Genomic DNA, 26,061 nt, shown 5'->3' on the forward strand with positions numbered 1-26,061 from the left:
CTCCTTAGCAGGAGAACTCTAAGCATTGGCAGAATGCCCTGAACCTACCACAAAGAGGCAAGTAGGATGTTTCCTAGACTGGTGAACTATTATAGCCAGTTTATTCCAGATTTCATCATGATTGTAGCTCGTGACACACGTGGTTAAAGATGTCACCCACAAGAAGGTCCAGTAGTCTTGGGACTGCACCACAGACTTCTTTTCATTTCTTGATCAGCTGACTCAGGAACCTGTTCAAACCTTTTGTCCTCCAAACAAATGCCTCAGATGTTGACCTGGGGGCTATGCTGTCCCAAGAGGTCGAGGTAAAACACCACCCAATCTTCTACCTCAGCCAGAAATTGTCTCCTTGGAAGCAGCATATTCAATGACAGAGAAGATGACCTGGGCAATAAAATGTGCCATTGCAGGACTCCGCTCTTATTTATTGGGACAGCCATTCCAATTCATGATGGACTGTGCATCCTTCCATTTGTGGTTTATGTACCTCTCACTACCACTACGCAATTATGCGGTATTGCACTGTGCACAAGATGTGACCACAAGAACATGGACTTATTTTTGTAGGATGGAGGAGAGCCATTAGAGCAGCCCAACTTCTCAGCACTCAGCCTGAGAGAGAGGTTGTGTGATGGGCTGCGTCTAGACTGGGAAGACTTTGTGCAAATACTTTTAATGGAAAAGTTTTTCGTTAAAAGTATTTGCGCAAGAGAGCGTCTAAACTAGCACGAATGCTTTTGCGCAAAAGATATCTTTTGCGCAAAAGCATCCGTGCCAGTGTGTAGACTCTCTTGTGCAAGAAAGCTCTGAAGGCCATTTTAGCCATCGGGCTTTCTTGCGCAAGAAATTAACTTGGCTGTCTACACTGGCCCTCTTGCGCAACAATACTTGCACAAGAGGGCTTATCCCTGAGTGGGAGCGTCGGAATATTTGCTCAAGAACCACTGATTTTGTACAGTACAAAGTCAGTGTTCTCGTGCAAATACTCACGGCCAGTGTAGACAGGCAGCCACTTTTGCGCAAAATCTTGCCAGTCTAGATGCAGCCATGGGGTTTGCAGCCCACACTAAGCTAAAAGGAGTTGTGTGCCCATGCCCCAAACAGATGGGAAAACAGGGAAGATAGGGAGCAGCCTAGAGGAGTGGCAATCAGAAAGAACTGAATCCTTCTTAGCCCTCTCCCTTTGGGCTGGGATCCAGTGGAGAGATGGTGCTCAAGACCCCCCACCCTTCCCTTGCCATGGCCTCCTAAGAGATCCTGGAGGACTATCAGGAGGGAATGAATTGTGGCTTGGATGCCAGGCCCTCAGACTTACCACAAGAATCACCTTAAGGCTCAAAAACACTATTTGGTTACAGCCTGACCCATGAACTGCTGGCCCCTAAGTGAAGCCCACCATTCTTCCCCAAAATCCATTAGCAGTGAAAGACAATTCAATTAGGGTTTTTTTATGCCGTAGTTATTTTCCTGGGATTTTGTAACTCTCCAATCTGAGGCTGCAATAATAGCATTCAAATTTCTTTTTGAGATTGAGGTGGGACCTGTAAGACTCACCAGTGAGCTACAGAGTCATATATATACTATTAAATATTTATAGTGCAATAGTGCTTAGAGGCTCCATTATATGAGATGTTTTAAAACCATACATGAATATGGTCCCTATCTCAAAAGGTTTTGAAATTCAAGGCCTCAATCCATAAACTGTTCTGCAGAAGTGGACTTGTATATCTGAGCAGAACTTCAGTGACTGAAATCAGTCACTCCGCAGAAATGTAGAACTCACTGGAGAATTTTGGATATCGTATTACTTTACATTTTAGGCTCCAACAGAAATTAAGAGAAAATGACACTTCCTTTGCTTCTGTTAATTTGTCTGTATGAAAAAAACATACTATTATCCAGTCCTGGGCATTTTTAAAACTTTTTCTTTTGACTTCTTAATTAAAACAGCAGGGAGGTTTTTTTGCTAAACACTACTGTATCTTTATTACTCTAGCTCCTATCTAAATGACGCTGTCGTTGGACAGAGCTCAGTACACAAACAGAAAAAACAGTCTATGAAAGCGAAATCTTTTCTATACAATAAAATATTATACTGTTTGAACACAGTTATGAATAAATTGTGTTCATCATATATCTACACTGGTCTATGCTGCTGACCACAACTTGGCTACCAATGTTTCATCCGGCTTGATCTGTTGACAACCATGTTCCAAGTTAAATTCTGTAGCACAGAGAGAAGCTAAGAAACATTAACTATAAAGGGCTGATTATTCACATATAAAATTCTGAAAAGGACTCCAAGCCCTTATTAAAACAACCATTTTTTAAAAAGTATAGTATATATGTGTGCCCCCCAACTGGCCATATATTTCCATCCATATATTTTAAAAATGCGTGTCTGTCTGAGTTTAAGAGTTTCTCCTAAACGGTAAGAGCTAGGACCACCAAATGTGGTATGCAGCTTCCTCTTATCCTAACTTAAAGCAAGGTTGGTGTTTGGTTGTGCCAGAAAAACAAGATATGCCTGGAATGAGATTGTTTTCATAACACAGAAAGGGAGGTGGCTCCTAGGAGGAACAGTTATACTGCAGAGTGACAATGCCATAGCATTGTCCGCCTGCCCTGTCACAGAGGGAGACCAAGCCACACCTCCTGTCCCCTAGTCCTAGCCAAGAGGGCCCAGCGTGGCCCTAGCTTCCCAGGGAGCTGCCATCACTGGGGGCCCCAACATGGCCCCAACGAGCCACTGCAGGTCCAACACAGCTCTAGTCACCCTGGAGGCCACCACCGCTGACAGACCAGCACAATCCCAGGAGTTGTCCCTGCCATGGCAGCACAGACAACCTAGCATCCAGCATCACCCTTATCATCACAGGCAGCACTGGTGAGCTCAGCCATCTGCCCTAACTCCTGCACCCACCACAGCCCTTGGCCTAACCCGCCCCCGCCACACACACACACCCCACCCCCTGCCCGGACTCCTACACCTCCCACAGCCCCTGCCCTGAGTCCCCCCCCCACACACACCCAACCCCCTGCCCTAAGCCTCTCACCCCTTGCCCTGAGACCTGCACCTCCCAGTACTGCCTGTCCTGAGCCCCCCAAAGTTCTAACCTAATTCCTGCACCTCCTCTCCCGCCCCTGAGCTCCTCACACCTCCAAGCCCCCTGCCCTGACTCCTTCTCCCTCTACACCATGCCCCGACTCCTGCACTCCCCCCCCCCCCCAAAAAAAAAACCAGTTAAGGATCCAAGCAATGTTGGGTGCATCTGCTAGTATATTTAAATCTTTTTATCCTAGAGGAGTGCCTAAATTTTGAAGAATACAAGATTCACTGAAAATGAATAAGAGCTTTGCTTCTAAGTAACTAGGGGTATGTCTACACTACCACCCTAGTTCAAACTAGGGTGGTTAACGCAGGCAACCGAAGTTGCAAATGAAGCCCGGGATTTAAATATCCCGGGCTTCATTTGCATCTTGCCGGGCGCCGCCATTTTTAAAGCCCCGGTAGTTCAGAATCCATGCCCGCGGCTACACGCGGCACGGAGTAGGTAGTTCGGACTAGGCTCTCTAATCCGAACTACCGTTACTCCTTGTGGAACGAGGTATACTGGTAGTTCGGATTAGAGAGCCTATCCGAACTACCTACTCCATGCCTCGGGCACGGAGTCCGAACTACCGGGGCTTTAAAAATGGCGGCGCCCGACAAGATGCAAATGAAGCCCGGGATATTTAAATCCCAGGCTTCATTTGCAACTTCGGTTGCCTACATTAACCACCCTAGTTCGAACTAGGGTGGTACTGCAGACATACCCTTAGATGCTTTTGAAAAATCAGTAGCTAAAGATAGGGTTCTGTTATTCCTTATTAAAACTTTCTATTGCAAAGACATACGTGACTGTATGCATGGAGTTTTCTGAGGGATCAAGGCATAATTTGTAATATATTTCACCATTTCAATATAAAATGGTAATGTCTTCCACCATACACCTGGGAGAGTTTAGTAAGTAGCGTGCTCAAGCCCTGTGTGTGGATGCACTTCTCTAAAGAATACTTTGTTATGCTAACCTGAGTGTTCCTGGATGGTAGAATACAGTATGCTACGGATATAGTCCTACCTTTAGAGTGATGAAGATACTATTGCAGGGCAGGCATCAGTTAAGAAAAATGATGTGTTAACCATTTGATGTTGTAGACGGAGCTTGATCCTGCCTTGAGGGCGGGGGGCTGGACTCGATGACCTCTCGAGGTCCCTTCCAGTCCTATTATTCTATGATTCTATGATTCTATGATTACTAAAAGGGCAAGTAACGTCCTTTGTAAGACAAAGGTTCGATTGCAACTATTAAGGATAAAAGATAAGGTGCCTTGTTAAGCTCTACAAGACTAAAGTATTACATCTTTCACTACCCCACTATACAAACAAAAAAAAACCCCAACACACACACACACACACACACACACACACACACACACACACACACACAAGCAAAAGATAGATACTGTGTGTATGGGACTGGAAAAGCACAGAGGAATGGTTGTCAAAAACAGAACTTTAAATTTATGACGAGAAAAGGGAAAGGAAGGTTTATCTTTAAGGATTATCCATCTCCTCTAAACTCTGTTGAAGCAGCAACCCTCTCTCATAGAAATCCTGCTTCACATAGCAGTCCATGTGTGCAATCATTCAGGACAAGAAACAAAAGGAACTTGCTTCATTTTTAGTTTCTCGTAGCCTCAGGATCTAGAATTCAGTCTTGAAATCTAGCCAATTAGATGGCACTCCAACAACTCCCAAGAGCCTACAGTACAGGTTTTTTCATTTTGTGAGTTTCATTTTGTTTTGTAGTCAGAACACAAGGGAGAAGGCTGTTGTGGAAAAGTTCTTCAGAAAATATAGTAACTGTAGTTTTGGTACAAAATGCTTATAAATGAAGTCTAGGGTTAGTATATCACTCTTTGTTAATTGCCATTTTGCGTAACCCCTGCAAAATGCTGTGTAAATATTATAGAACCTACAGGGGCTCTTGCGCATTTCAAAGCGTGAATGCCTGCATGGAGCCCGGAGTCAATGGGACTTCCTCCTGGCCCTGGGCTTCACGCAGCTTTCCAACTTTGAAATGCCCAAGAGCCCCCACTAAGGCTCTTGTACATTTCAAAGGCAGAATGTGGAAGTACTTCTTGACTAGTCAATGGAAATTCCATCAATTACTCAACTAGCAAATTAATCGCTACTTAACATCCTAGTTATAAGAGGAGGCTCCTTACCAAATTTGGTGGTCTTAGCTCTTACTATTTTGGAGGAGTTCCAGGGGCGGGGAAGACTCACAGACAGACAAACACACATTTCTAAAAATATATAGTAAAATTGTAAATGTTTTCTACTTTTTCAAATATTTGTATTTCAATTACCACACAGAATACGAAGTATACAGTGCTTACTTCAGTTTTATTACAAATATTTGCAGTGTAAAAAACAAACTTTTTTCAATCTCCCATTATTAATACCACAGTGCAATCTCTATCATGAAAACTGAACTTACAAGTAAGACTTACATATAAAAATAAAACAATGTAAAACTTGAGAGCATACAAATCTACTCAGTCCTATTTCTTGTTCAGCCAATCCCTAAGAGAAACAAGCTATTTACATGTGCACGAAATAACGCTGCATGCTTCTTATTTACAATGTCACCTGAAAGTGAAAACAGGTGTTTTCATGGCATTGTATCAAGCACTGCAAAATATTTGTGGGTCAGATGTGATCAAGATTTGTATGACTTTTCACACCTCAACCACCATTCCAGAGGACATGCATCCATGCTGCTAATGGGTTCTGTTTAGTAACTATTCAAAGCAGTGCAGACTAACGGTTGTACATTTTCATCATCTGAGTCACATGCTAATAGCAGAAAGTTGATTTTCTGTTTTGATGGCCCAGATTCTGTTGCTTCCACATCAGAATGTTACTCTTTTAAGACTTTTGAAAGCATGCTCCACCCCTTCTCCCTCAGATTTTGAAAGGCTCTTCAGATTCTTAAACCTTGGGTCAAGTGCTGTAGCTATCTTTAGAAATCTCACATTGATACCTTCTTTGTGTTTTGTCAAATCTGCAACGACAGTGTTCCTGAAAAGAAGGACATGCTGAGATCATCACCCAAGACTGCTATAACAAGAAATACATAGCACAATGTGAATAAAACGGAGAGCAGGAGACATACAATTCTCCCCAAAGGAGTTCAGTCACAAATTTAATTAACACATTATCTTTTTAATGAGAATCATCAGCATGGAAGTATGTCCTCTGAGATGGTGGCTGAAGCACAAAGACATATGAATGTTTAGCATATCTGGCAGGTAAATACCTTGCAATTGCTTGCTACAAGAATGCCATAGGAATGCCTGTTCTCACTTTCAGGTAACACTGTAAATAAGAAACGGGCGGCATTATCTCCTACAAATATAAACAAATGTGTTTCTCTTAGTGATTGGTTGAACGGGAAGTAGGACTGAATGGACCTGTAGACTCTAAAAGTTGTTTTGTTTTGAGTGCAGTTATGTAACAATGCACATTTGTGAGTTGTACTTTCACAATAAAGAGAAGAGATTGTACTTGTATGAGGTAAACTGAAAAATATTTTGTTTATCATTTTACAGTTCAAATATTTGTAATAAAAATAATATTGAGCACTGTACAATTTGTATTCTATGTTACGGATGTAACAGTATGGTTGATTATCGGATTAATCAATAAGCAAAAACTTATACGTTAATGCTATAGATGGCACGCATTCTTCTCCCTCCCAGTACATTTTTCAGCAGGCTGGTCAGCAGCCTGGCTCAGTCCTGGCTTGCGCTGCGTCTGGGACCTACCCCCACTCTGGCTCTGCATTTAAAGTGTATTAGGAGCCAGGCGGTCAGGCAGCCCAGCTCAGTTCCAGCTCATGCTGGGACCAGGAGCTCAGGCCCACCCCCACCTCCCAGGCAGGGGCTGCTGCAACCCCGTACTGCTGCCTCTGTATCAGAGGTAGCACTATGGGTGGCAGGCAGTCAGTTCACTAGCGGAGCTGGAATTTAAACTGGCTCCCCTCAGAGACCAGCTCCCTCCTGGCATCCTGCACTGCTGCCTCTGATAGAGAAGCAGCAGTACGGAGTGGCAGGGGGCTCCCCAGGAGTGGGGCTGGCATGCATTGGCTGCTAGCCCCACCCCCAGGGACTACTGAATAGTCAGCTAACCAATAAGAATTCATGAGATTAAATTAACTAATATTTAACATCCCTATTTTACTTTGTAATTGAAAATATAGAAAAGCATCCAAAATACATAATAAACTTCAATTGGTATTCTATTGTTTAGCAGTTCGATTGTGATTGTTTAATCACAAATAATTGTTGAGTTTATTGCATGAGTTAGCTGCAATTAATTGACAGCCCTAGAAATAATCTCATGCGGAGTCTCCCAGAATTCATCTGAAGAAGTCGGCTGTGCCCACAAAACTCATGATGCCATCTACATGTTTTGTTAGTCTTTAAAGTCCTACCAGACTACTTGTTGTTTTTTAAGAATTCTGTTTTGTCATTCATCCTGTTCAGTGCAAATATTACATCAAACTTCAGAGAAACTTCTTGCATCCTTACTAATATCACCTCTAATGACTAGTTTAACCACACTTGTAGACTGAACATTTTGCTATTAAAAATGTGCCAAAAATCTTATGTTTTTTATTACTACCTACTACTTTCAAGGTATCCTTTTGAATTCATATATATGTTCTGTATCTGGCTCAATAAAAAGATAAACAAAACTATATGTCTTGTTATAAAATAACAGGATATGAGGGCACTGTTCAGCTCTTGACTTTTCCAGAGAAGCCTAACCCCTTAGCATAAAAGGATCAAGTCATTTTATAAATGCAAAACAATTTTAAACAAGAAATGCTTGGTCTTACATCTACTATATATTTGAGAGAATTTGTATGTATGTCTGTTGGTCTTACCATCCATACGTTAGTCTTTTTATTCAAGAACTCCTACATGGTAAGATTTAGGACCACCAAATTTGTTATGCAGCTTCCTTTCATTATAAGTTAAAACAAGTTAATGGGATGTGCATGGAATGGAATTGTTTCTCATCAAACAGAAAGAGAGGGCTGCAATAGCAGGATCATAATGACCCTAGGGAGGCAGCAAGCATACCCCTACCACCCTGACAGCCCCAGAGAGCTGTGGAGCAGCCATCAGCTGGGCAATGCAGCCCTTGTCGCCCTGGGCTAGCCTCAGGGAGCGGTCGGGCTGTGTGGCCCCTGTCACCTCGGGCTGGCCCCCAGCTCTACCACCCCCCACCCCATTCTTCCCTCCCTCAAGCCCCTCCACATCTGCCAAACCCCTGCCCCCTGCACCACCAGACCCTGTCACCACATACACCCTGCCATAAGTCACCCACACCTCCCTGCCCTGACTCCAGCACCCTCCGTCCACTGCCCTGAGCTCATCCTCAACCCCCAACCCTGATTCCTGCACCCCAAGCCCCTTCCGTAAGTCTCCCCATCTCCAAGCCTCTGCCCTGATTCCTGCACCCCCTAGATTCCCAGCTCCCAACCCTGAAGGACCTGAGTGATGCTGGGTAAATCTTCTAGCTCACTCTATAAAAGGAAAGGAGGTTTCCATCCTAATACTCCAATCATTAGGATTATACTTTGTAAAAAGCTTACTGAATTTTTTTCTCCTATATATTCTCTACAAAATAAGTACTATACACAAACTGATGTATTCTGAAAATCCTTAATGAACCCACTGGAAGTCCATCATTGCAACCCCAGAAAAAGAATACTGTTTACAAAAATGTTACTCAATTGCTTTCAATTTAATATATTATTTTAACAAACTGTACTTCATTGAGGACAAAGAACTGTATTACCCCCACCTGCATTGTGCTTACCGGCATTCATCAGTCTTTTCAATGGAGGAAGAGAGCTAACCTGATTTTCAATCATCATATTTCTATGACGCTGTGCTGAATAGGATGAAGTATTCCACAAAAATTAATCTCAGTGTCTAAGGAACAAGTTTTGTTTCTCATCACTAGAGATTCAACTTAAAATGATCAGTTCTATGCATTTGCTGGAAGCAGAGAAAAAGGGCTTTCAAGTCCAGAGCAGTTATAATTTGGGGATAAAATTAGGCTATCATGTGTAAGAATGATTTTTTAGCAAAAAGGAAGTTAGTAAACCATATGGTGCTAATATTAATTGGTGCAAATACAATCAAGTATTAAAGGGAAACAAAACCAGAAAATTATTCCATAAGACTACATAGCATTAGTAAGCATAATCATTTATCATTAGCTCAATATATCATGGGTTGAAAACAAACTAACATTATTTAGCTGTAGTTCAATGCTTGTGTATCATGACCACCATAAATAAGCAGCTTTGTTGTATAGCGAAATGGCCCCATGACTATTATATGCTTAAAACTATAATTACTCGGATTCAAAACAGAGATTATTTCTCTTCAATATGTAAACTGGACAACCCATCTTCTTGGTGGACCTATGCTAGAATCCTCAAAAGCTGGCACATGACACACGTAGACTTCTGCACACTCCCCATGAATAGTGTAGGTGACATGGCCAAAGCAAAATTTCTTAATGCAACTGAACACAAGAGGACCAAACAAGCTCATTTTGTGAATCTTGCCATAGGGTGTCCCAATGGGGGACTGCTCTGTATTGAGCACCTCTGAAAATTTGGCCCCGTGTATTCTAACAGGAAAAGGAGTGTAGGATAAAGATGAATGGCTGTACCTGTGGGCTGCCTTTTTTATTTTGTATTTGTTTGTGCACATGAAGGGGGAGCACCTGCTCAGACATTATTCTAGTGCTATCTTGGTGCTTCATTGTCTGTCTCAGCAACTGTATCCAATAAGAATGCCTCCACAATAACCCCTAAGACACTGCTGCCATTTTTCAGGGTAAACACACCTGTATTCTCTCTCCCTTTCCTCTCTCCCTTTCCTCCCCCCCTTCCCGATCAACTATTCTACACTCCTGGCTCTTCAGATGTCCCCACTTTTGGATAGAAATCCACATCTCTCTTTCTCCTCTCTGAGCTTTTCCCAGGCTGCATAGTTTACGGCTTACACTGTGATACAATAAGATATCCACACTGTCTAAATAGACCAGCATATGTGCCATTTTCTGAAGGCTTGTAAACCATGTACCAACAGTTACAGGTTACCCCACAGTTCTTTCAAAGAAAGCATATTTATTTTTAAAGGTGAAACCATTACAATGGAAACACTGAAACCACACCCTAAGAAGTTCAGCAGAGATCACCTCTTGACTCCAGCACGGGATCTGGCAGGTTTTTCCATCCTTCAAACCTCTGGAAGTATTTTTCCCCCTATTGTTACAAATAGAAGGAAAAAACCTAGAATAAGGATGGGCAATAAGTGGTCTGCAGGACAGACACAGTTCATCAGGATTAGGTCCTGGCAGGCCACCAGCTGCTTTATTTACCTGCGCATCCACAGGTTCAGCCATTTGTAGCTCCCATTGGCTGCAGTTTACTGTTTCCAACCACTGGAAGCAGCATAGGCCAGGTCTCCTCACAGCTCTCATTGTCGAGGACTGGTGAACTGTGGCCAACGGGAGCTAAGAGCAGCTGTAACTGTGGATGCAGAGGTAAATGAAGTGTCTAGCAGCCCGTCAGGGCTAATGTTAGCAAACAGACTGCTTACTGTCCATTCCTGTGTCAGGAGAAGTTTTTCACCCACCTGATCAGCCTTCCTGCAAAGTCCTGGACCCAAGCTAAAGGGATTTCTGGCCTTTGTATGAAGACCTAAGAAAGCCAAACTATAAAGCTAATGCAGGTTGTGCCTTAAGAATCTACAAGTGTGCTTCTACCATTAGTTAGGGTGAGAATTTGCTAATTCATATCCTATCTACCTTGTAGGTTAAGCTTAGTGTCTTTATTTGCTGGGTATTTTGCTTTGATCTGTTTGATATCCCTTCTAATAATTTAAAATCTATCTTTGGTAACCTTGTTTTTGGTTTGTCTAAACCAGTGAGTTGGAGTAAAATGCATGGAAAACTGTAACTGAAGGGGCAAGTGCTGTTGCATATTGCTCTCCACATTAAGGTGGGAGACAAACTCTATGTGAGTTTAAGCTGTACAGTTTCCTGTACAGTACAAGACGGTATAATTCTGTGTTTACACTCCAGATGGGGGTGCATCCTTAACAAGCTGAAAGTTATCTTGGCTGTAGCCTTTCTATTGCTAGTTTGTGCAGTGGCTAAGCAAAGAGCTTGCATGTAACTGCAGCTGGGTGTGTCCCTATCTGTCTGAATGCTGGTGGAAGTGTGGGACCAGGAATGGGTCTGCCACTTGTCACAGCAGCACAGTGAGAGGGAGCACAAGTTAGTGGGTCAGAGGGCTCAACGGTACCCAAGTTCCAGGTGACATCCCAGTGGGAACCCATCACACTGGTATGTTTGTATTGGTCTATCAAGACTCATCTAGCAATGCACAAATTAATTTGTTTGTGTCTCACCAAGATCTACATTTTTCTAGTCCAGTTAGCATGCGCAACATGCAAGGTGCACAGAATGTTCTCTATGTAGGGATGTTAAATGGCGTTTAATCAGCTAATCGACTAGTCGATGGAATTTCCATCAACTAGTCAATTAGTTGATAAGTAGGAGAACTGCAGAGCCACAGCACGGTTAGCTCCTAGATTGAGAGCTAACCCCACTGCAGCTCTGGCTTTTAAATGTATTAAGAGTCACCAGGCTCTTAGTGCATTTAAAAACCACAAGCACAGTGGGGGAAGGGGGGAGGGAAGGGACCGGGCATAAGCCAGGAATCAGCTGATTCCCGGCTTGTGCCCAGTCCCCCACTACGCCTTTGCCTTCCCTGCCCTCCCCATGGAGATAGAGGCAGCAAGGAGGAGGGGGAACGACTAGTCAAGTCACTAGGGGTATGTCTACACTACCACCCTAGTTCGAACTAGGGTGGTTAATGTAGGCAACCGGAGTTGCAAATGAAGCCCGGGATTTGAATTTCCCGGGCTTCATTTGCATATTGCCGGGCGCCGCCATTTTTAAATGTCCGCTAGTTTGGACTCCGTGCCCGCGGCTACACGCGGAACGGAGTAGGTAGTTCGGATTAGGCTCTCTAATCTGAACTACCAGTACACCTCGTTCCACGTATAGCCGCGGGCACGGATTCCGAACTACTGGGGCTTTAAAAATGGTGGCGCCCGGCAAGATGCAAATGAAGCCCGGGATATTTAAATCCCGGGCTTCATTTGCAACTTCGGTTGCCTGCGTTAACCACCCTAGTTCGAACTAGGGTGGTAGTGTAGACATACCCTAGTTGACTAGTCGCTTACATCCCTATCTCTGAATTCTCATAATAAGCCATAAGATCAGCCTCTACACAAGTTAATTCATCCCTAGGGATCACTCTCCTACATCCCCTGTAAAGCAGATGGTGTGCTGCAGTATTGATACATGAAGAGCCTGAGGAGAAAATCTCCCTTCTACTGTATCCTCATTCCTATCAGGAGTTGAGTGAAAATCTGACCTCTGTTGTTTAAAGGGTCTGTAGACAGGAGGACTAAGCCAGGTGAGGCAACTGGTGAATTTCCAATTTACAATATTCTCCACCTCTGCATACCCTAAGTTCCATTAACAGAAGAGGGTGCTCGCATGAAAGATAACCCAGCATCAGAGTACCCCTCTAGGGCACCAGAAGAAACAACAGACATGCCAGTACAATTAAGAGAAGTAATTCTGGAAGGCAGTACACTTGCCAGTCCTCCACTGACAACCAGCAGTAAACAGTCAGAGGAGGCTACTGGACTGCAACTGGAGATTCTTTGAGATGCTTGGTCCCTATTTGTAGTCCAGTGAGTACACTAGTAGATCTTTCTTGGACCACATAATGGTAAGAAGGACTGGGCACAGTCAGTCTCCCCACTCGTTATCGCTAGGGACAACGCATGAGGCAAAGCAAGGACGCGTACGTGGACCAATGGACACTTCTATTTTCAAGTTCTCTTGCTCCAGATACTAGCATGCACACATAAACCCCCAATGGACTACAACAGAGACCATCACTCAAAGAACTGGAACGCGGACATTTCTACGGCAACATCAGGTTTAAAAATTGTTACATTTTGCATGAAAACATTGAATGCTATGGAGTGATACAACTTTTCATACTAAATCTTGTGAATCTGGGGAGGACTAAAACCTTAAAAGGAATTAATACATTTCTCATGTATTGCCGGGATGCTCCAGAAGGTGTCAGTTATTCCTGGGGAGCGCTATTATGTTCAGAACACTAATTCCCCATATGATGGGCATGTCCTATAGGCAGGGCTTACTGAACTGTGGCGAGCCCCGCTCGCCAGCCGCACTGTACGGTGATCTGCGCATGTGCAGATCACCTGAACCTAGCTCTTCCAGGTTGCAATCTACCTGGCTAGTAGATTGCATTATTTGTCGAGCCCTGCCGATAGGATAGGTCTATACTGTGGTAGTAGGCCAATGGTCAAATTCCACCGGTCTGCTATTGCCTGAAAGTTTGCTAGGCTCTCTGTTATCATTTTGCCTTAATGGAGCAGGATTCTCCATTTCTTTTTTTTAGTCGTGGCTCCCAAATGCTGTCCAAGGGACTTTTGGAAAATAACTGCTTCAACTGATACAATCTTGTACTTTTATGACAAAAGTTGAGAGAAAAGGAATTGTACAGCCCTTGATTTGTTGGGCATTCCTTTTCTACAGCATTCCTCCCAAAGTCTACACAGGAAAATTAGAAAAGATATATCATCTTGTAGGATGTCAATGTATAGACCAGGGTTCGGCAACCTTTCAGAAGTGGCATGCCAAGATTTAACTTACTCACTTCTATTTACATATCTGTGTGCTGGGGGAGAAAAAGGGGAGGATAGGAGCAGGTTGGGTACGGTGACCATATTTTCTGAACCAGCTGCAGTTAGGGAAACTGTTTAATTTAAATTGTTAAACAGATTAAGCATTTTAACTTTCTCATGTTAGTTTATCAAACTTCATTTTAAATAAAGTAAAATATTAATTTATGTCCAACATAAAAGGTTTCAATGTTTTATTTATGGCAGGGACAGGAACCTTTTTTGGGTTGGGGGCCACTGACCCACAGAAAAATCAGTTGGGAACCACACAAGTGAGACGCAAACAAACGGCTCAAAAACCCCCAACCCTCACTGATGTGGCCCCCAATTGAGACACCTCACTCTTCTGGCGTTCCAGCCCCACACGACGAGGGGAAGGGACAGGGAGGACTGAGGTTTAGGGCTTCCCATAGGCCTAATTTACTTTTCTGCGGTTCCAGGATTAGTGGATTCTGGGGATCCCCTTAGGCTCTGGGGAGGACAAAAATGAGGGGATTCAGTGTGTGGGACAGGACTGCTAGCAAGGGGACAGAGATGGGTATGCAGAAGGGGGTGAGGTGGGATGGTGTGCAGGAGAGCGTGAGGAGGGCAGGGTCTGGAAGGGACTTTGGTGGCAGGACAGGGTGTGGGTACAAGAGATACTTGGGAGCAGGAGAAGGTTGGGGGCATAACCAGAAAAGGTGAGAGGGTGAGAATGCACCCAAATAGCTGCACATCAAAACCTTTGTGGCTGATTGATTGTTGTATTACCTGTGGAAGGGGAAAGAACACTGGTGACCTTCTGGGTTATGATGGAGATTTGTAGTTCCTTTGGCAACTATATGCTCTGAAACTAAGTAAAAGAAGAACATTGATTCACTTTTATATGTAGATGTTGAAGCAGCTATTTAGCTTAAAAATCCTAAGCCAGCAAGTATTCAGAATCATGGAGGAGAGAGGTCTCCCTTGGCCCAGCTTGTTTCCTGGCAATCCCAATGAGGAGTTGTCAGTAACTGAGGGAACAGGGGCTGGAGGAGACTGACCCATGGAGAAGCAAGGAGTCCCGGACAGATACAGCTCAGAGCGTTGGAGGAAAATAACTAATTTGAAGGTCTGAGCTGCCAGCAGAAATATGCACTGGCATTAAAAGCAGTTATTCTTCTGGATACCTGGAGGGGAGAAAATGTCTCAGGCCTAATGCCAAGGGGCGCTACAGATTATTGAACAATGTACAGACCTGCCAGCTTTCCGGCAGCGCCTGCAAACAGGCTGAAATTCTCCTTCACGCAGAATGATAAGGTGCAAAGAGGACATGCTGTGATGGGGGAAGGGAGGCAAGAGTGGGGAATAAAGGGAAGTGCAGCTTCTGCAAAAGGAACTTGTATCCCTCCCTCACATCTTCTCTCTGCTCCAGCCTTGCTCCCCTCAGCCCCATGATCCCCCCCAGCCTGATCCCCTCGCATCTCCCCGTCCTCCTCAGTGCCACCTCTACCCCCTACGATTCTTCCCCCACGTCCTTCTTCGCTCCCCTCCTGCCCCCACATCCCTGCTCCCCTCAGCACACATACCGACAGGGCAACAGTGCTGAGACTCGCAGTCCCCAGGAGCAGCGCTGAGGTGAGGAGAAGTTGGGAGGGGGAAACAGAGTCACCTTCCTGCCCAGCCCAGGTCTTTGCCTGGAGTTTGCCTCTCACCTGCATGCTATGGCTCCAGGGCTGGGGCGGGCAGAGCCCAGGGCTGGTTCTAGCCCAGCAGGGTGCTGGGGAAGGGGCTCCCCACCCCTGCACTCAGCTGGCAGGGAGCAACGCGATGCATCCCACATGTGACTGGCTGCTCGGCCCGGATCTGCAGAACAACCCCAAACCCAGCCCCACCCCCTCCCGGAGGTAAGAGCAGAGTCTATAGCATGAGCAGGAGGCGGTGGCTAGCTCCTTAGTTCCCAGGAGCTCCACGCCCAGACCAGGCAGGGGCAGCCCCAGCCCCAGGGACACAGAGCTCAGCGCAGGGTCCCACCCCACGTGCCACAGAAAATTGGCACGTTGCCATAAGTTGCCGACCTCTGATATAGACAACTAAATGATTAATGGTTAATCTTGTTGAGTACATACACTCCCCCACCTTTGCTGCCTCTATTATCTTAAAAGACAGCTCCCCAAGAGTACCAGATCCACCTACCCCTACCCCTGATAGAGAGGCAGCAGCGTGGAGGATAAGGGGGGGTAGGCGGGAGCCGATGTGCACAGGAAGCTGGCTTTTAAGCAGGCAGCAGAGTGGGACGGGAGATGCTTCTCCGTGGCAGCAACCCCTATCCATGAGGAGGTCAGACCACTTCCATAGACAGGGGCTGTTGCCACAGAGCAGTCTCCATCCCCACAGATGGGGCTGCTTCCACCCTGTGCTGATGCCTCTGTATCAGTGTTAGCAGTATGGGGTGACAGGAGGGAGCCAGTCTGCAAAGAAAGCCAATTTTTAAACTGGCTCCCCTTGGGGACTGGCTGCCTCCTGCCACTCTGCACTGCTGCCTCCAATAGAGAGACAGCAGTGCAGGGTAGTAGGGGGGATTCCCTGGGAGTGGGGCTGGGAGCGTACTGGCTGCCATCCCCACCTCCAGGGACTGATAGAGTCCTGTAACTGCTAAAATTTCATGTGGTTGCATGATTATTCAATTACATGCTAACATCCCTATCACCTTGCATTTCTTCAGGACTTTGGTTTTTGTTTTTTCTATTATTGAGTGTTCAACACACAGATTCAGCATGATTCCTTGCTGAGCACTAGTAAATCATTTCAGTTTCAGAAACCTTTGGCATTTGCTTCATACAACAGCTGTTTTCTAAAAAATTTGGTGCTTGAGTACATAGCTGGAGCCTGAGTTCCAAGATAGCTGAAAGATCTTGGGGTTCAATCTACCCCTAGTTTTTAATACTTTCAACTCTTGAGTGGCCAAAAAGACGGCATACAATTTTCTTGCCAAGCACTGCTTTAAAAAATCCTCTGCAAGTTCCACTCACAATTACACAGGTGCAAATCCAAAGGACTACCATAAACATTCCTTCAATTTGACATCCTTATAACACAGCAAATTTAATCAGAGAGTGCATCTAATTCTGTATACTCTGAAATGAAAGTAAGCCAATTTGTGTGTTAGCTTTCTATAATTTGCACTTTTTCCTTCAGTAAACCAGAGAAAGAGTTTATCTTGGATAATCTAACACTGTACAACTAATAAATGTTGTGTTGTCTGTTAGGTTTTTGGCTTAAAGAGTTCTGACTCTTCCTGTGAGAGGAAGACGTTTTCCCAAAGGAGTTATGCAATTTCATATAACAAATATAAAAGCAAAGCTACTTTTGTTAAAGTACTGCAGGTTTGTTTTGGGGGAAGGACATGAGGAATGGAGAAGTGACACTCATCTTACAACTAAATCTAAATAAAGGAAGATGGCATTTCATTCTTTAAGAAGAAATTCTTGTGCAATACAATGCAACTACCATATACAAACTTTAAAGAAATAGTCAAATTAAAATTTCACACACATGTATTTCTTACCATTACAAGTAACTACTAAAGTTACTATAACAAAGATTAGAGAAAAAAATTAACTTTGCTTTCTAATTCATTCAGTTGTGCATTCAACACCACGTTCTATTTCATTAGAATCAATTTATCCTTTCTTATGTGGCTCTTCCACATAGCAACAGGGTGGATAAAAATACATTTTTAAATTAAAAATCAGATTTTTTTATTAAATGCTTTTTGAGAAAAAAATTTACCTAAAGATAGTGAAGATACGTTATAGCTCAAAGATATCTCATCATGGAATAGGGAATTCTATAGTATGAGACAATATACTCATGTAATGTTTAAGAAAAATTTTATAAACAAGTTCCAATAGTTTATGGATTAGGGACCCCATTTTATGGGATTTCAGGGGGTTCTGTACAGATTATTTAAGTTAACCTTTCTATTCACTCGATGGGACTCAGTGCTAAGTCTAGAAGGTACCATCAGAGATACTTTGTTTTGCAGTTCTCAAACTATGGATTTATATCTCCAAAGATAACATGCTTGTTAACAGCAAAAAGATTTTCAAGTAAATCAATATATACTCTATTGTCCCTCTGTTTATTTGTATACGCAGAGTCAATCCCTTACTCTCTCTAGAAGCACTAAATTTCAATTAATAGAAGATGGTTGGGGGCAGAATACTCATTTTCTTGCAAATATTCTCGACACTCGGGACCAGGGTCGAACTTTAACAGCTGAAGAAGAGGAGTTGGCTAAGACTTGAGCATCCAGCAATCATCCCTCCATAATGCCAACTATAATAATCTTAAGTGTTAACGGTGAGCCATTTAAGAAATATATACTTGCTGATGATGGTTTTAAAAAGACACTCCAGTAAACTGGTGGAAGTCACATAAGCACTTACAAGGGCGGATGGAGGCATGGGCGAGCCGGGTAGCTGCCCAGGGCACTAACCAATGGGGGGTGCCTGGCTCCCGCAGCGCCGGCCCACCCGCATCCCTACGGTGCCAGCCAGCAACGCCCTTCCCCCCACGGCCGTGGGATCCTACATAGCCCGGCGCATGCGCCAGCAGCAACAGCCGGGCTGCGCTTCTGCCATGCGCCCTAGAGGCGGGCCCCAGGCTGCGCGCCAGCAGCTATAGCTGGGCCGTGCATGTGCTGTGCGCCCCAGGGGCGGACCTGCGCACCCTAGGGGGGCGGGCCCGCTCCCCACGGGCAGGGCCACGCATGCACCGTGCGGCCGGTGGCAGCACCGCACACCCGGGGCGTCAGAATACCTCGGGCCGGCGCTAAGCACATATATTCAGAGACTGTTGAAGTGATAAATTCACTTAACAGCAGTAGCTTCTTCTGCCAGTGCAGATAGAATATTTTCTTTTCTCAGACTAATTAATTCCAAATTGAGAAATCATTTGGGACCTGAAAAAGCAGGAAAGCTTGTTTTTCTTTTGCAGATTATGAACAAACAGGAAAATGAAGCTGAAGACAACCGAGTTACCTGCAAAAGACATAGTCAATTTTGTATTTGTATTTTTTTAAATATTTAATTTAGCTATTTTAGCTAAAAACAATTATAACAAAAATAACCATTATAAAAAAACGTGAATGTTTAACTATATTCAAAAATTCATATGAGTATTTTGTTAAAATATATGTCTGCTGTTGGGAGAAAAACATCCAGAATACATGACATTGTTTTGTTAAATAAAGCAATTTGAATGTCTGTCTGGTGATGTTCTCCTTCTAATACAGCACAGCAAGAAAATTCTCAAAATATTAACGATTAACCTGTTGATTTGGAGATATTTATGAAGTCTTTGGGAGGTTAACTGTCTGCTTCAATTATCTTTGGTAAATGAAATGACCAATCATTCATTTTCTAATGTAGCTGAAAAACTAATCTGAAAAGTTTTCAAAATAAATCAGTTTAAAAATGTATAAGTGTTTCTGAAAATGAAAACTACATCTATATCTGAACTGTGAAGAATATGTATTAAGGTTATAACAACCAACAAGAATGCACTTATGTAGAAAACCATGATTAAATCAAGCCTTCCTGACTAGTGATTTCCACCCCACACAGCAAGAGGGGAGAGAGTTTTTAAAATAGGAAAATGTGGTTTCAAAAACACACAAACTAGCAGGGTTATTCAGGGCAGAAATAGAATCACAGAATGCTAGAACTGGAAGCGACCCTGAGAGATCATCAAGTTCAGTCCCCTGCCCTCACGGCAGGACCAAGCACCATCTAGATCATCCTTGATAGATGTCTATCCAACACGCTCTTAAATATCTGCCTTCGACTTTCAAATTTTCAACCAGTTCCTCCTTATTTGTTAAAATCAAATTTAGAACAGCTTCCCTCCAGTAGCTTTCTCTACCTTCTGAAATAAATGTAGTCCCCAGTGACACCATGGAGATGGTGCTGGGGGAACCAGCTTTTAAGCCTGTTTTTGTGCCGTGCTGTGTTAGTTTCCCCAACATATGCCTGGATAGTTGAAGTCCTCCATTACCACCAAATCCTGTGCTTTGGATGATTTTGTTAGTTTTTTTAAAAATCTCATCACCTCTTCTGCCTGGGTAGGTGGTCTGTATTAGACCCCTAGCATGACCCCTAATCCTTGTTTTGTACCCCCCTTTTAACCTATCCCAGAGACTCTTAACAAGTCTGTCTCCTATATCCATCTCCACCTCAGTCCAAGTGTGTACATTTTTAATATGTTTTCCCTGTCTATCCTTCCTGAGCAAGCTATATCCTTCTATACCAATATTCCAATCACGTATATTATGCCACCAGGTCTCTATGATACTATTTCATAGTTGTGTTCTTTTATTAGCACTTCAAGTTCTTCCTGCTCATTCCCCATACTCCTTGCATTTGTACATAGGCATTTTAAGATATTGATTTGATTTTGCCCCCCAGTTCTGCCTTGTCCCTCCTTTATCTCTACTATTGTAGCCCATGCTCCCTCCCATTTCTGACCCATCTTCCTGGTCACCACGTTTTTCCACTTACCTGTGGGCTTTGGTCACTTGCGCCCATCAAACCTAGTTTAAAGCCCTCCTCACTAGGTTAGTCAGTCTGTGTCCAAATACTCTCTTCTCCTTTCTCAAAATGTGAACCCCAACCCTGCTTATCAGTCCTCCTTCTTGGAACAGCATCCCTTGGTCACAGAAGCCAAGAGAATAAGAGAGTAGTCCGTACCCCAATCTAATAACACACATGGACATGGGCGGGGGACCACCCATCTGGGCCCAGGCTGTATGCGGCATTTCAAAGAGGCAGTGTTGCGTGGAGCCCAGGGTCTTCACTGCCTCTTTGAAGCAACTCCTCCTCTCCTCCCACCAGCTTGCTGCCTCTGATAGAGGCAGCAAGGTGGGGGAGCGACTAGTCAACTAGTGTGTCAACTATCCAATAAGCATTGGGAAACTAACATTAACCATCACAGAACATAAATACTGACCCGCAACATATGACAGGCTTTTTATAACCACATCGCATTTCAAGAGAGTAGGTGGAGTAGGGCAGCAAGAGTGTTCATTCAGTTACCAGAATGCCTGTGTGTGACACCATTATTACAGAATTGTTTCCTGTTTCTATTGTTCAAGGGGTGGTGTTAGTGGAGCCGGATTAAAATTGTTTGGATTACATGAACTGTGCCTTTCCTTACTTTCAGACATTTACATGTACTCTTAATTCTGAACTTTCAGTTTGTGTTTAAGAAAATTGCAATATATACTTAAGGGATTTTTTTAATCAAGACGTCTATGTAGTTTACAAACTTAACTGTGGTTTAAGCACTTTTTTGGCATGGAAATTGTTTGTTTGTTTTTTTTACTTTGTCAGTTTATTTCATTACTTTAACTGAAATTTCAGTAATATCTCCAATTTGGAATACAGAAATGTACTTTCAGAAAAAGAGTCACATTACTTTTTTTACCCTCCTAGGAATGCTCCCACACTGAAAGCTTCCAATAACAATATGAGATTTCACATTCTCACCATGTCAAAAGCCCATAAAGAACAGTCACTGAAAATTATATTAATTTTAATAATTGAAGAAATAAAAAAGTAATATGAAAAGATACAAAGTAGTAAACTATCTGCATATAGAATTGGAAATCACCACGATGTACTTAGGTTTTCCCTATATTGGAATGGTGTACTACTTTACTTATGCCAGTACAGCAGACTTCCGATAATCCGGCAGTTTTTGGACCCAGAGGGTGCTGGATTATCGGATATGCCGGAGTATCAGGAGGTACTCCAGCAGGGGAGCTATGACGGGCCTGGGGGGCAGGAGGTCAGGCGGGGAACGGCGTGGAGTGGAGCAAACCAGGTGCTGGAGAGAGGCGGCGCTGCAGGACCAACCCGGCAGCACCCCAGCTGCTTTGCCCCACGGCTTCCCCAAGTCCGCCGCTGCTGAAACTGACCAGCGGCAGACTTGGGGAAGGGTGGGCAGAGCAGCTGGCGTGCTGCCGGGTTGGTCCTGCAGTGCTGCCCCTCACCCCCCTGCTCGGCACCTGGCAGCTCCCCAGCTCCTCTGCTCTGCAGCTTCCACAAGTCCACCGCTCATCAGTTTCAGCAGCAGCAGCACCTGGGGTGCTGCTGGGCACCAAGCAGGGGGGTGAGGAGCTGCGGGACCAACCCGGCAGCACTCCAGCTGCTCTGCTCTGCTTCCCCAAGTCCGCAGCTGGTCAGTTTCAGCAGCGGCAGCAGCGGACTTGGGGAAGGTGCGCGGAGCAGCTCCAATTGTCCAACTGCCCGGAGCACTTCCAGGTTCCAGTTGGTACTGGACCATCAGGAGTGCTGGACCACTGGATGCCGGACAATTGGAGTTTTACTGTATATGGTTAGAACTACTCTCCTAGTTGGGACACAGTTTATATACTGAGTTACCGTAGCTATTCCACAGGAGAAAGTGGAAGTTACCTTTATACCAGTGTTACTACACCCATACCAGGGTTTTTACTGATGTAACTATTTTGGTAAAAATAAAAAACAAACACAAAAACTTTACACATACAAGTTACCAGGTTATGTGTAGGTCTTACAATCATTTTATCATAATGAAGTAGTATAGCCTTTTATAATGAACTAGCCAATTAGCCCGTCATAAGACGGGATTTTCAGGTCTCTCCTCCACATCGGTCTTCTCTCCTGAGCCTCCGGTCTCTCGCTCCATCTCTCTCTCTCCTCCTCCTACTGCCTCCCCCCCCCCCTCAGCTCTCCTCCACCTTCTGCTTCTCTCTCCGTCTCTCTCTTTCTCTTCTCCCCCTCCTGCCTCTCACTCTCTCTCTGCTCTCCTCTGTCTCCATTGGAGATGCACGCTAGTCCAGGCCCTGCCCCCCTTCGCCTCCCGCCATGGCGCTCGGCTGACTTCTGCACTGCTCAGCCGGGCCGCGACGCAGGAGCAAGAGGCAAAAACGGCCTCTCTCTCTATCCTCCTCCTACTGCCTCACCTTCTCTCTCTCTCTCAACTCTCATCCATCCGCCTCCTGCCTCTCTCTCTTCCTCTTCTCCCCCTCTCACCTCTAACTCTGTGTTTCTCTTGTCCTCTCCTGATGCATCTCTCTCACCCCATGCAGCATGGGGAGCGCGGGGCCCAAACGGCTGCTTGCGCTGCTTGCTCCCACGCGGCAGCCCGGCTGAGCAGCACAGAAGTCAGCCAAGCGCCATGGCAGGAGGCAACAGCACCTCCCAGACGGAACAGCCAGAGTTTCAGTGTTACAGAGTCACAGGCATTGGGCTACTATATATATGACATGGACCACGGTATCGGATCTTGTGAAAAAATATCTGCACAAGGATAAAGTTACAACAAATATTCCATGTGGCTTAGGCCATAGGAAACTTAATTCCAGTGGGGATGGATCAGCAGCTGCATGGAAGAGGTAGGGGGCATGGTTAAGGATGTAAAAAGTAGCTGATTAAGCTTATCAGGTAGTCGACTAAACTTATTGGGTAGTTGAGTCAACTACTCGCATTTCCCCCCAACCTTGCTGCCTCTATATCGGAGGCAGCAACCGGGAAGGGAAGAAGGAGGCAGTGCTGGGGGGAGCCAGCTCCTCCGTGGCAGCTGCCCCTGTCCATGGGGGGGGGGGGGGGTTGGGTGAGGGGGAGGATGAGCCTGATGCAGAGGCAGCAGCGCGGAATGGCAGCAGCCCCTATCCACAGGTGTTGGGGGGAGGCTGCTATCCACAGACAAGAGCTGCTGGCCCTGGCATGAGCTGGAACTGAGCAAGCCCATCTCAGTCCCGGCTCACGCTGGGTTCAGGAGCCACCCCTGCTGCAGCTTTGTGGTTAAATGTAGAATGAGCTGGACTGCCTGCACGCACAGCTCTTACTACATTTAAACTGCAGAGCCGCAGCAGGGGTGGCTCCTTCTGAGCTCCTTCCCATATCAACTAATTGTGTAGCCAATACAAACTGTATCGAGTACACGATTACTCAATTACCCATCTCTTAACATCCTTAGACATGGCTGCTTATCTGCATGGTATACAAGCATCTCTGTAAAAGCCTTACAGCTGAAGATCTCAGGACATCCACTCTAGACCATCACCACAGTTTGCCATATGAGGTTTCGATGGAAACTGAGCTCTCTCTTTGCTACCTGCAGAGACTATTAAATCCTGAAGCAGAAGTTAACACAAACATAAAACATCAATCTGTAACACATTACCATCTAATTTAAGAGACCTTTAGACTGGAATCCTGCCATGCTGAGTAATTTTCTAAGTCAAATCTCAGCTACATCTCTCAAGACCAAGGGCATTGACAAAAAATGTTGCCTCAGAAGGGGCTGCTGGTAACTGTGAAGAATGCTACATAGCCACATCACTGCCATCCTTTCCAGATATCACATTTTCTGTGCACTAGTCATAATCCTGCAATGCTAATTCTTAACTTTAGTTACTGAGGTTCCATGAATACATGCCTAAGTGCTTATTGGATCCAGTCTTTAATCACTTTGTGCAAAGACGATACTGGACACTTTGCAAATTTCAGAGAAAACAATTCATCATAGATTTAATCTAGCAGTGCAAACAACACACTAATTCTTTATTCCACAAATAAAGTTAGATGTTTTGTAATTGAATGTTAGATAGTGTGTAACTGAATAGCCGTGTAACCGCATGAGATGTCAGCGGGGAGGGGAGCAGGCAGCACCGCGGAGCTGGTTCTGGGGTGAAACAGCTTTTAAGCCAGCTACCCCACGCACCAACTCCTGCCTGTCATCCCCCCACCCTGCTACTGTCTCTGTAGGAGACAGCAAAGGGAAGGGCAGGCAGGTTCCCAGAGCCAGCAAGTGTGGGAAGACTGCTTGAAAGCCAGCTCCCCATGCATATCGGCTCCTGCCTGCCCACCTCATCCTCTGCGCTGCTGCCTCTCTATTGGATGGGGAGGCATTTAGGCAGACTCGGTGCTCATGGTGAGCCAACTTTTAAGCCAGCTCCTCACCATGGAGGCAGCGGGGGAGCAGGCAGGGGGAAGTGCATCTGGCCAGCAAGATTAACCGATAAACCCAGGCTTATCAGTTAATCATTTAGTTGTCTACATGTTGACATTCCTACAGTTTAGTCATGTGATTAACTCAAAACAAAGTAACTCAATTAAAGAAATTATTTGTGATTAATTACAGTTTAACACACTGTAAAACAATAGAATGTTAATTAAAACGTATTACAAATAGTTTGGATGTTTTTCTACATTTTCAAATATATTGACTTCAATTACAATACAGAATATGCTGCTCACTTTGTATTATTTTGTATTACAAATATTTGCACTGTAAAAAAGTATTTTTCAATTCACCGCATACAAAGTATTGTAGAGCAGTCACTTTATCGTAAAAAACAAGTTAATTTTTTTCATTATATAACTGCATTAGGGATGTAAGTGACTAAACATATCCTTATTTATCAGGTAGTCGTGTAGTGACTCATATAGTCACTTCCCCTCTTTTGCTGCCTCTATCAGAGAGAGGCAGAAAGGGGCTGAGGGAGCAGAAGCCAGTGCAGGGGAAGACAACTTCAAAGCCAGTTCCCCCCAGCACCATCTCCGGAGTGGGGACAGTAGAGGCAGAGGCATAGCAAGGGACCAGGCGCGAACGGGGAGTCAGCTGATTCCCGGCTCGCTGTCGGTCCCCCCACCCACTGCGCTTCTGCTTTTTAAATGTAGTAAGAGCCCGGCAGCTCTCAATACATTTAAAAAGCAGACACGCAGCAGGGAAGACCAGGAGCGAGCCGAGACAGGTAACCCTGCTGTGGCTCTGCAGTTTCCCCCTCTTATCGACTAACTGAGCAGTCGATGGAAATTCCATCAACTACTTGATTAGCTGATTACCCTCAATTTAACATCCCTCAAGTGCACTCAAAATGTAAAAATTTAGCACCTACAAGTCCACTCAGTCCTACTTCTTGTTCCCTCAATCATGAAGACAAACAAGTCTGGTTACATTTACAGGAGATAATGCTGCCCACTTCTTATTTACAAGACCACCCAAGAGTGAGAAAAGGCATTCACATGGCATTTTTGTAGTTGGTGTTGCAAAGTATTTACGTGCAAGATATTGTAAACATTTGTATGCTCTTTCATGTTTCAACCACCA

At 44.6% G+C, this 26,061-nt stretch overlaps 1 protein-coding gene across 8 annotated transcripts in view; it reads right to left on the reverse strand.

The window, feature by feature from the left end:
• FAM110B (family with sequence similarity 110 member B) overlaps positions 1-26,061 on the reverse strand; it is a 293,787-nt gene that overhangs the window by 263,813 nt on the left and 3,913 nt on the right. Inside the window, exon 2 of one of the 8 annotated variants that reach the window (XM_006126147.5) lies at positions 10,340-10,406. The exons of 6 other annotated variants lie outside the window; for them this stretch is intronic. The gene's annotated coding sequence lies outside the window, so the exon portion shown is untranslated. Of the gene's footprint in view, positions 1-6,092; positions 6,115-10,339; positions 10,407-26,061 lie in introns of those variants that run through there. One more of the 8 variants, XM_075920662.2, reaches the window with a different exon arrangement.

This window comes from Pelodiscus sinensis, chromosome 2, assembly GCF_052426305.1.
Source record: "Pelodiscus sinensis isolate ZL-2025 chromosome 2, ASM5242630v1, whole genome shotgun sequence".
NCBI classification, from domain to species: Eukaryota; Metazoa; Chordata; order Testudines; family Trionychidae; genus Pelodiscus; species Pelodiscus sinensis.